Genomic DNA, 11,166 nt, shown 5'->3' on the forward strand with positions numbered 1-11,166 from the left:
TAAATTAATTTATTTGGATTTTAATCATATGGTTTCAAAGAAGGAAAGTTAGAGTACTGTAGCTTCTCTAACTTTTCACCTGCAAGTTAGAGGATCCAGCTCCCTCCATACCCGTCCATTGGCTCGAATATCCGTGGATACTCGGATCCGTGGATAAAATTGCTAACCTTAGCTTAATTAGTTCTCTCGGTCACAATCCACTTGCAACTACCAGCAAAAAATGAATCACGAGGCAAATGAGACGGTTATGGGCGATTTTCCACAGTTGCAACCTATTTGCAATTTGAAAAACACTTAGTTGCAACTCATTGACAACTCACGTAACACACAAATCACAAGGCAAATATAACTACAGTGTAGCCAGACCGATCTCTAATCTATTTCTCGGTCGACCAAGGACTAGGAAAACCGATTTAGTTAATGATTGCTTGCAAAAAACTCTACAATCAAATTAGTCGTTTGATTTTCGATGGAGTCTTATTTGCACAAACATCACATCAAGATGACACAACCACCTAGAGTCATTCAACTGATTAAGACTGGGGAGTAACACATATAGTAATGTCATGCATATAACACTAATCTATGTTACTAGTGGAGATTCATTGGGCACAAAGAAGTAGAATTAATTGGCTTCAGCATGGGGATAAAAACACTTCCTACTTTCATCATTTTGCTAATGAAAGGAAAAAAAGAAATCGGATTAAGAAATTAAAGGATGACAGTGGTGCATGGGTAGAAGGAGTGGCGGATCTAAATCCATTGGTCTCGGACTATTTTGCAGGTCTCTTCACTTCTGAGATAGAGGAACCAGATCCGGATATCATAAATAAAGTTAACCCCAAGGTTGATGATCGCATGAACGAACAGTTATTAAAACCCTTCACGGCAGATGATGTTAAAAAAGCACTGTTTTCTATTGGTGATATGAAGGCTCCGGGGGCAGATGGCCTCCACGCCATTTTCTTTAAGAAATGCTGGAACATTTTGGGAGAGGTCTTAACAAAGGAGGTCCTAGGCGCCATCAATAATAAATCTATCCCGGAAGGTTGGAATGACACGGTAATCATCTTAATACCCAAAGTGGATAACCCTAAATCTGTCATGCAATATAGGCCTATCAGTTTATGCAATGTCCTTTATAAGGTTATTTCTAAAATGCTTGCCTTCCGACTAAAGTTTGTGCTTGATGAGGTCATTTCTCCTGTGCAAAGTGCATTTGTCCCTGGAAGATTAATTACAGATAATGTGCTGATTGCCCATGAATGTCTTCATAAAATCAAGAATAAGAAAGAGGGGAAGTGGGGGTATTGTGCTGTTAAATTGGATATGCACAAAGCCTATGACCGGGTTGAATGGAATTTTTCGGAAAGTACGATGAGACAATTGGGTTTCCAAGAGGAATTTGTGAATCTGCTAATGATGTGTGTTACATCGGTGAAGTACAAGATCAGGTTTAACAACCAAGAAACAAGCTCTGTTATTCCGTCTAGAGGGCTTCGGCAAGGGGATCCTTTGTCCCCTTATCTGTTTCTCATTTGTGCTGAAGGATTGTCGAGTTTACTGGCTCATAGAGAGGAGGTTCGTGGTATGGAAGGTGTTAGGGTTAGCAGAAATGCTCCATCAGTGTCTCATTTACTGTTTGCTGATGACTCCCTTATCCTCATGAAGGCAAATTTGACTAATGCAACCTCATTGAGACAAGTACTTGATCAATACTGTGCAAGTTCGGGACAGCTGGTTAGCCAGACGAAATGCAGTGTGTTCTTTAGTCCTAATGTGGATACTGGAATAAAAGCTGATGTGTGTTCTGAACTGAATATTATGACAGAGGCTTTATCGGATAAATATTTGGGTCTACCAGCTATGGTAGGGGTAGATAAGAGTGAGAGTTTCATGTATCTGCTTGAGAGAATTATTAAAAGATTAGAGGGATGGAAGGAGAAATTCCTATCTATGGGAGGTAAAGAAATTTTGTTAAAAGCAGTCATCCAATCTCTCTCTGTTTATGCTATGTCGGTGTTCAATATACCAAAGAAGTTATGCAAACAGATGACAGATGCCATGGCTAGTTTCTGGTGGGGTGATACTGAAGAGAAGAATAAGCTTCACTGGATGGCTTGGTGGAAAATGTGCATACCCAAGAAATATGGTGGTATGGGGTTCAGGGATCTACATGCTTTTAATCATGCTATGTTGGCAAAACAATGTTGGCGTCTTGTCACCAAGCCTGATTCTCTTTGTGCCCAAATTTTGAAGACAAAGTACTATCCAAATAGTGACCTGTTGAAAGCTGGACCAAAGAAAGGATCATCTTTTACCTGGCAGAGTATCATTGCGGGACTGAATGTGTTTAAAAGAGGGTATATTTGGAGAGTGGGTACGGGAGAAAAAATCAATATTTGGGATGACTGTTGGATTCCAGATAGTCCAGACCGTAAGATCCAAACTCCTAAAGGCCAAGTGCTAATTAAGTTGGTTAATGAGCTGATCGATCCGACCACCTTACAGTGGGATTCAGCTTTGATTCAAGATATTTTTAACCCAATTGATGCAGCCAGAATCTTACGGATACCATTGAGTGAAAGTATTGATGAAGATTTCATAGCATGGCATATGACAAAATCTTATTGCTTCACAGTACGGTCTGCTTATTATACTCAGTGGAATCATCTTCATGGACACAAGCTAGACAGGACAGCGGATCAAAGTGTTATCACCAGAATTTGACCGAATCAGAGGTGGGCCGCGATCAAGATGGGCTTGAAGAATATACATGGAAGAATATACGTGAATCGGCCTTATATGCAAAGTTTGGGCTAGTTTGCCCTTGTATCTGTAACATAGTAGGATACGTGTCGGTTAGTTAGAGTTTGTCTCGTGCACGGTTGGGATTATTCCCACGTTAGAAAGTCTACGGACTATAAATATGTATCTAGGGTTTATGAAATAAACAACAATCACGTTCACCACAAACCAATCTAGGCGCATCGCCAACTCCCTTGTCTCGAGGGTTTCTTCCGGGTAAGCATCATGCTGCCTAGATCGCATCTTGCGATCTAGGCAGTACAAGTTTATTCGTCATCCATGCATTGCTCGTACTGAAGCCTTTTTGATGGCGAGCAACGTAGTTATCTTAGATGTGTTAGGGTTAGCATTGTTCTTCGTATCATATGTTGTCGTCGTGCAACCCTTAGACATCTAGCCGCCCTTACACCTATCTTAGGTGTAGGGGCGGCACCCCGCTTGATCATTATTCAGTAGATCCGATCCGTTACGGTTGCTCCTTGTTCTTCAAGGATTAGTTTAATATCTGCAATAGTTAGGCCTTACAAAGGGTTGAAGGATCCAGCTGACGTGTAGGGTGTAGTTTGCTAGTCCTAAACAGGATGTTCCGGGATCAACCTCGTGTTGGTTTTTAGGCCTTATCTAGGATCGGCTTACGATCACCGTGCGCGGCCGCGAGGCTCAATCACGAGTAGGATGTTCCGATTATGCGGTGAAAACCCTAAATCGTCGTAGATCGTTTTAGCTTTATCTTGATCAAGCAGGACCACCATATATTCGTACACCCCGTGCGAATCATGGGTGGATCGGCTCTTTGAGCCGATTCACAGGCAACCCGAGAGCCGATCGAGGCTCGTATTTAATGTTTACGTGTATGCCATGCAGAAACTAAGCGAGGCATCTCCATCACCTTCCCCGACCGTGTATAGGTCGTGTGGCACGCCCTTGCACCAAAGATCGGACGTGCGTGCCGGAGTCTTTGCGGGCCGTCGCTCGGAGGGACCAGGGCCAGCCGCAGCCCTAAGTTGCTCCCGGCTCTCCCGTGTTGCCCGTCGTTGCTCGCCGGTGGGTTTCGACCGCAACACATTCTGGGCACGCCCGGTGGGACAATCTTCGACATCAACCGCATCGCCATCTACATCTGAGATGGCGGACGGCACTCCGAGCCACGTACGAGGATCCGACCGAGGAGCTCAAGAAGAAGTATGACGAGGTCAAAGCGATCCTCGAAGCCGACCTCATCGGCTCTTTTCACGGAACCCGCTCACATGGCATCGGTGGAAAGGGTTCTCCCCTCGAAGGCGCGCTCGATGGAGTGGACCCGTCCGCCCCGTCGAAGAACGCACCCGTGTCCTCGCGTCGGGAGATTAACTACATGGTAGCTCACTCGCTGCACCGCCATTCTGAGAGCCTGGTGAACAATTTAGAGCGTGTCGCTCTTCGGGTGGTCCAGGAAATCATGAGGCATCAATACTCTCCGTCAGGACCAGCTCTCGGGACTTACCAAGGAGAGATGCCACTCCAGTCCCGTCCACCGCTGCCATTCGCATTGACAGCGCCAGAAGTGCCGAGTTCACCGGCATACGTCGTCTACAAGATCGGTGGTGACCCTAGCGACTACCAGTTCTTGCATGAGGCGCCTAAGGAGATCCCTCACGGATACACGTGCACATACGTGCCAGACTGCAGTAACTGGGCACTCACAAACCAGACTGCAACAGCACGGACTTCTGGAACAACAGGAGGAGCTTCGGCGACAGATCTTGAGAAGCAGACGTGGCTAGCTAAGTATGCCACTCCGACGAACCTCCAGAGCCCAGCTCCTGCAGTTGGCTCAGAGATGGAAAAGCAAGCATGGCTGGCTAAGTATGCCACTCCGGCGAATCTTCGCAGTTCGACTCCGCAGCCCGGCACCGCGGATCAAATCGACACGATCCCGAGAGACCGGTTCGGCATGGTGCCGAAAAAGGAGGACAATCGGCTATTCCAAGCCGTACCCCAACGAGTACGAGTTGATCCCGCTACCATCCAAATATCGGCTCCCCGATTTCTCCAAGTTTAATGGATCGGATGGTTCCAGCCTCCATCGAGCACGTGAGCCGATATTTGGCACAGCTGGGCACGATCTCAGCAGCAGATGAACTGCGTGTGAGGTACTTCGCACAGTCCCTCACAGGATCGGCTTTCGGGTGGTACACTTCGCTGCCACCAGACTCAATCCGGACGTGGAAGCAGTTGGAAGAGCAGTTCCACATGCAGTATCACTCAGAGGCTTCCGAGGCCGGCATTGCCGATCTAGCACAAGTATGTCAGAAGCATGGAGAAACTGTGGCAGAATACGTCCAGCGCTTCAGAAATCTTAGGAACCGATGTTATTCGGCTCGTGTGACCGAAAAAGAAGCGAGCCGAGTTGGCGAGTGGTGGGCCTTGCATCACCAATCAAGGATATGGCCTCCCAAGCGGACTACCCTTCACCGGCGCACATGGTTCGTAAACTGTCGTTATATGAACGGCAGCCACCCCGTACTTGTACCGGGACAAATTCAAGCGTGCGGTAGTCCCGGTTCGGGCAGTACGAAGATGAAGGCTCGCGGGAGATCAAGAGGTAGCAGTGGCTGAATGGACTCGGGGGCAACCCCGTGTCCCGCAAATGGGTTAAGCCACCGAGTCCGCCCGGAGGGTTTGATTTCGACGTAACTAAAACCGAGCAAATTTTTGACCTCTTACTTAAGGAGAAGCAGTTGAAGTTACCCGAAGGCCTCAAAATCCCCACGGTACAGAGCTGAACGGAAAGCCATACTGCAAATGGCATAACTCGTTCTCCCATACCACCAACGACCGGCAGGTGTGGCGTCAGCGAGATCCAAATGGCGATAGAACAAGGACGTCTAATTTTCAACCGATGACGCCATGAAGGTCGACACCCACCCCTTCCCCGCCGTTAACATGGTGGAGTGCACTTACCCTGAAGGGTGCCAGCCAGGATTCTCGTTCAACATCAACATGGTAGGACCTGGACACCACTCTGGTAAGGACGGAGACGAGGACAGCTGCTCTCGTAGCAAGGACACAGAGGAGGCCGCTCCACGCGATCGGCTCCGTCACGATGGCAAGCGCTACATCACAGAGAGAGAAGTGAAGAATGTAAGATATCAGCGACCTCTCTCTGATCACCTCCTCAACAAGTACGTGGGTCAGTATGACCAACGCCGATGGTCCGACGACGATGATGAAAGAGATCGTCTGGCTAGGGACGCCAGGAGGCATCATCAGCATGATCGCGATGAGGAGGAATACGAGCGCCGTGCCAAGGAAAGGTCAAGGGAGCAAGATGACGAGGATAGGCACTGAGACTGTCCCTTCTTCAGACACTGCTGGGATTCAGGAATGAGCCGATTGCCTACGAGCGGCAATTGCCCAGAATGCAAACAGACGAAGAAGGAGGCAGCTAACGTGTCCGTGTTCCAACGCTTAGGGCCTCTCCCGCCTCGGAACAAGCACGCTGAGTCCCCTCGGGTGGAAGATCTCGAGGATTTGGAAGATGATGATGAAGAAGAAGAAGACAGGTACCACCGGCCAAGGTGGTGCCCTGATGGACTCAGCCGTTCCCAAAAACGTAGGGTTCAGCGACTACGTGGTTTAGAGGAAGGCGAAAGGCTATACCTACACACATTGAGGAAGGCGCGGCCTGATCTGGCCGCTAAAATTCAACGAACCCTGGATGAAGAGGGTCGACCACAGAAAATGGAGTGGCGCCCCAAGCAAAGGAAAGCCGATGATGAAACATCGGCTGGCACAAACATGGTGTTCATCCTTCCGACGGAGTTTAGTGCTCCGAGATTAGACGAAGCACCCGTGGCACAACTTGATCGCGGCCCACGGCCGGTTATCTTTGAGAAGCCACGAGAAAGAAGCTACGGACATCCGAAGGCCCCGTACTTGCGAGGTTATATTGATGGGAGGCCCGTCAACAAGATGCTGGTGGACACCGGAGCGGCAGTCAACATTATGCCATACTCCATGCTACGTCGGTTGGGACGCTCTAGCTCGGATCTAATCAAGACCAACGTGACATTGAGCGATTTCAACGGCCAAGCGTCTGACGCACAAGGTGTTCTGAACGTGGATCTGACCGTAGGAAGGAAAACCATCCCTACGACGTTCTTTATCGTCGACAGCAAAAGCACCTATGCTCGTCCTCGCTAGGAAGAGATTGGATCCACGCCAACCGTTGCATTCCATCCACGATGCACCAATGCGTAATACAATGGGATGGAGATGAGGTAGAGGTCGTCCAGGCCGATGACTCGGCTCGAGATTTCAACGGCTGGCATGAACGCTTGGGAAACAGCAGGCCAAGAGCCACTCTCAGGCATCAATTTGGACGACTGCGAGCGCATCGACGTAACGAAGAACGGGGTTAGGCTGGTCTTATCCACCGGCCTGACCGTGTAGCAAGAACGAGCCTATGGACAAACGTGGCGAGGCCGATCCTTGGGATCGGCCCCAAAGATCTATGGAGGGACATTGCAAAACCTTCATTGAGCGCTTCGATCAACATGGAGGCCGATTCCAGCAATCGGCCAAAATTATCCTCACCATACGTTCTGCTCGTGTTCAACGTCGATCTGATGGGCAGCGGTTTCACGTCGGCTGATGAGAGTCAACATTAGTCCTAACGGAGCCGACGTGCAAATACAGTGCCTTGGCTAACTACAGAGCCGATATCTGCAGTTACCTAACAGATTCGGCTCGGGGGGCACCTAATCGGAGGAACATGTGCGATACATGTGCGGTGAAATAGTGGGGGCCGATAGGAAATCGGCCGAAGTAAAAAAAAAAATTTCATGGTATACAGCCGATGCACGGGCATCGACTTTAGAGCTAAGAAACAAAGCCGATGTACAGCCATCGACTCTAGTACAGTTACACAAGATCTACCAGCTGCGTGTTCAAGACACGGATTTTCGCCAAAAACGGTCTTCAGTTCAGCTTCAAGGCCTTCTGCTTCCTCGAGGGAGTGAACAATGAGAGCTTCCTCAGCTGCAATGAGCCGATTTTGGTTAGTATTTCGTCTACAATATCGGCTTGCAGCGGAAGAAAAGGCGATCGATGGGGGCAAGTTGGCTGATTCTGCATGGTAGCTGTCTCAGAATTACTTGAGTTCGAAGCTCTTTGTCTGATCTGTGCATCCTCACCGTTATTCTCGCCTTGACTGAGGCTCGGGGGGCAGCTGGCCTGGTAGATGCTCTGTTTTGAAAGCCGATTGGGGCGTCATCGGCTGATCCTTCGTCGCAACCTTCTTCAAAAAATGGTGAAGTCTGGCAGAAGAAGATCACTGGAACTGGTGGGAGGAATTTAAGGGCTCTCTTGAAGACTCCACATTATCCACAGATCTCAAAGTCATCAGTTGAAGAATTGAAGGATGGTTTGTGAAGGACCGATGCGTTGCTATCGGCTCATTAAGCATTGGCTAAGGGGACAAATCGGCAAAATCAGTATGAGGGGAGATCGGCTAAGTTAGCTCGAAGGGGATCGGCAAAATCAAATTGGGGGAAATTCTTCATTGATAAGCAAGATTTCTTACAAAAAGAGCTGATTACTCTCAAAAGGAAGTACTAGGGGATACATTGCCCCATCTACTACTACTGATCCTATGCTAAGGGTCCTATCTACGGGCCGTCGCTGCCCTCGTCGTCGTCCTCATCGTCGCCGTCGTCGCCGCTGTCGGCGCTGCTCCCGGCGGGCTCGTCGTCGCTGCTCCAGCGACCGCCGGCCGGGCCCTCGTTGTCCTCATCTTCCTCGTCAGCGTCGTCATCGTCGCTGTCGAAGTCGCTGAGGTTCCCCGGCCAGGGACAGAAGCGTTTGGCCGGCGGTTCGTCGGAGGAGGTGTCGTCCTCCTCCTCCTTCTCCTCTTCCTCCTCCTCGGGGGAGGTGAAGTCGTCGCGCGGAGAAGCGATCGTCATCGCTCTCCTCCTCCGTTTCCCCGTCGGCGAGGAAGCGGAGGTCACTTTCCCCGTCGGTCGAGGACTTGTCGTCCTCAGACCAGACGGAGAAATCGTGACTGGATTCCTCCCCGTCTGCGATGGCGCGGCGGATGTTCGCCGCGTGGGCCTCCTCCGGGTTCAACTCCGGCGTCGGCTCGCGAGAGGAAGAGGATTGGGTGGAAAGACCCGATGAGGCAGAGGAGGAGGAAGACATGGTGGCGCAGGAGGGCTTTTTGGGGTGCTAATGCGAAGGGGATGAGAAAGCAAACTGTTTGGAGCGGTTAAATAAAAGGGGATATAGTGGGAATTCAATGCCATAGCAGTTTCCGAGGAAGTGGTGCCCAACAAAAAAAAAATTTGCCGGGACACGCAGAAGTGGAAGAGGCAAAGCATCATGATGAAGGATACTGCAACGGTTCTGCCACGACATGACCCGACGAAGAAAAGCAGAGTGATTTTGGAATTATCAATTCCAAAACCAGGGGAGCATGTGTTATCACTAGAATTTGACCGAGTCAGAGGTGGGCCGCGATCAAGATGGGCTTGAAGAATATACATGGAAGAATATACGTGAATCGGCCTTATATGCAAAGTTTGGGCTAGTTTGCCCTTGTATCTGTAACATAGTAGGATACGTGTCGGTTAGTTAGAGTTTGTCTCGTGCACGGTTGGGATTATTCCCACGTTAGAAAGTCTACGGACTATAAATATGTATCTAGGGTTTATGAAATAAACAACAATCACATTCACCACAAACCAATCTAGGCGCATCGCCAACTCCCTTGTCTCGAGGGTTTCTTCCGGGTAAGCATCATGCTGCCTAGATCACATCTTGCGATCTAGGCAGTACAAGTTTATTCGTCATCCATGCGTTGCTCGTACTGAAGCCTTTTTGATGGCGAGCAACGTAGTTATCTTAGATGTGTTAGGGTTAGCATTGTTCTTCGTATCATATGCTGTCGTCGTGCAACCCTTAGACATCTAGCCGCCCTTACACCTATCTTAGGTGTAGGGGCGGCACCCCGCTTGATCATTATTCAGTAGATCCGATCCGTTACGGTTGCTCCTTGTTCTTCAAGGATTAGTTTAATATCTGCAATAGTTAGGCCTTACAAAGGGTTGAAGGATCCAGCGACGTGTAGGGTGTAGTTTGCTAGTCCTAGACAGGATGTTCCGGGATCAACCTCGTGTTGGTTTTTAGGCCTTATCTAGGATCGGCTTACGATCACCGTGCGCGGCCGCGAGGCTCAATCACGAGTAGGATGTTCCGATTATGCGGTGAAAACCCTAAATCGTCGTAGATCGTTTTAGCTTTATCTTGATCAAGCAGGACCACCATATATTCGTACACCCCGTGCGAATCATGGGTGGATCGGCTCTTTGAGCCGATTCACAGGACAACCTGAGAGCCGATCGAGGCTCGTATTTAATGTTTACGTGTATGCCATGCAGGAAACTAAGCGAGGCATCTCCATCACCTTCCTGACCGGTATAGGTCAGGTGGCACGCCCTTGCACCAGCATCGGACGTGCGTGCCGGAGTCTTTGCGGGCCGTCGCTCGGAGGGACCAGGGCCAGCCGCAGCCCTAAGTTGCTCCCGGCTCTCCTGTGTTGCCCGTCGTTGCTCGCCGGTGGGTTTCTGACCGCAACAGTACCTCATCGCATAACCCTGTCTGGGAACAGGTTTGGAAACTCAGAGTGCCAAGTAAAATTCAAATTTTCGTTTGGCGGGCTCTTCATGGGATCATACCCGGAATGTCAATTCTGGCTAATAGACATATTCCAGTTTCTGGGGAATGCCCGGTCTGTCACCAAGGAGCTGAAGATATTCTGCATCTTATTTTCACATGTAATCGTGCGAAAGAAGTGTGGCGAGCTCTTGGCCTAAGGCATGTAGTGGAGCCGGCCATTATTGATCGATCTGGTTCAGTGGTGTTGGAGGGAATTATTTGCGGTGACATTCAGGTACCATCACCGATTGATTCTGTGGGGATCAAGGAACTCATTGCTACTGCTGCCTGGTATATATGGTGGCAAAGACGAGAAATTAAAAAGGGAGAGGTAGTAGCTACTCCGGGAAGAACAGCTTTTGCTATTGCGGGCCTGGCACAAAATTACTATGGAGCTGAAACGGCAAAAGAACCAAGGGTTCTTTCCTGGACAAGGCCAGATTCTCATACTTATAAGATTAATGTTGACGCTGCTTACTTTCCAAATGGTTCTGGTGCTATTGGGGTTATTCTTCGCAATCATAAAGGAGTGGCTTTGGCAGGGAGAAGCAGATTATTCTCTAATGTTCTTAATGCAGCGACTGCTGAAGCGTTGGCACTAAAGGATGGGCTCCAACTTACCGAAGTTACGGGGTGTATTCTCGCGGTTGTGGAATCGGATTG

The sequence above is a fragment of the Lolium rigidum genome, chromosome 6 (assembly GCF_022539505.1).
Source record: "Lolium rigidum isolate FL_2022 chromosome 6, APGP_CSIRO_Lrig_0.1, whole genome shotgun sequence".
In the NCBI taxonomy this organism is placed as follows: Eukaryota; Viridiplantae; Streptophyta; class Magnoliopsida; order Poales; family Poaceae; genus Lolium; species Lolium rigidum.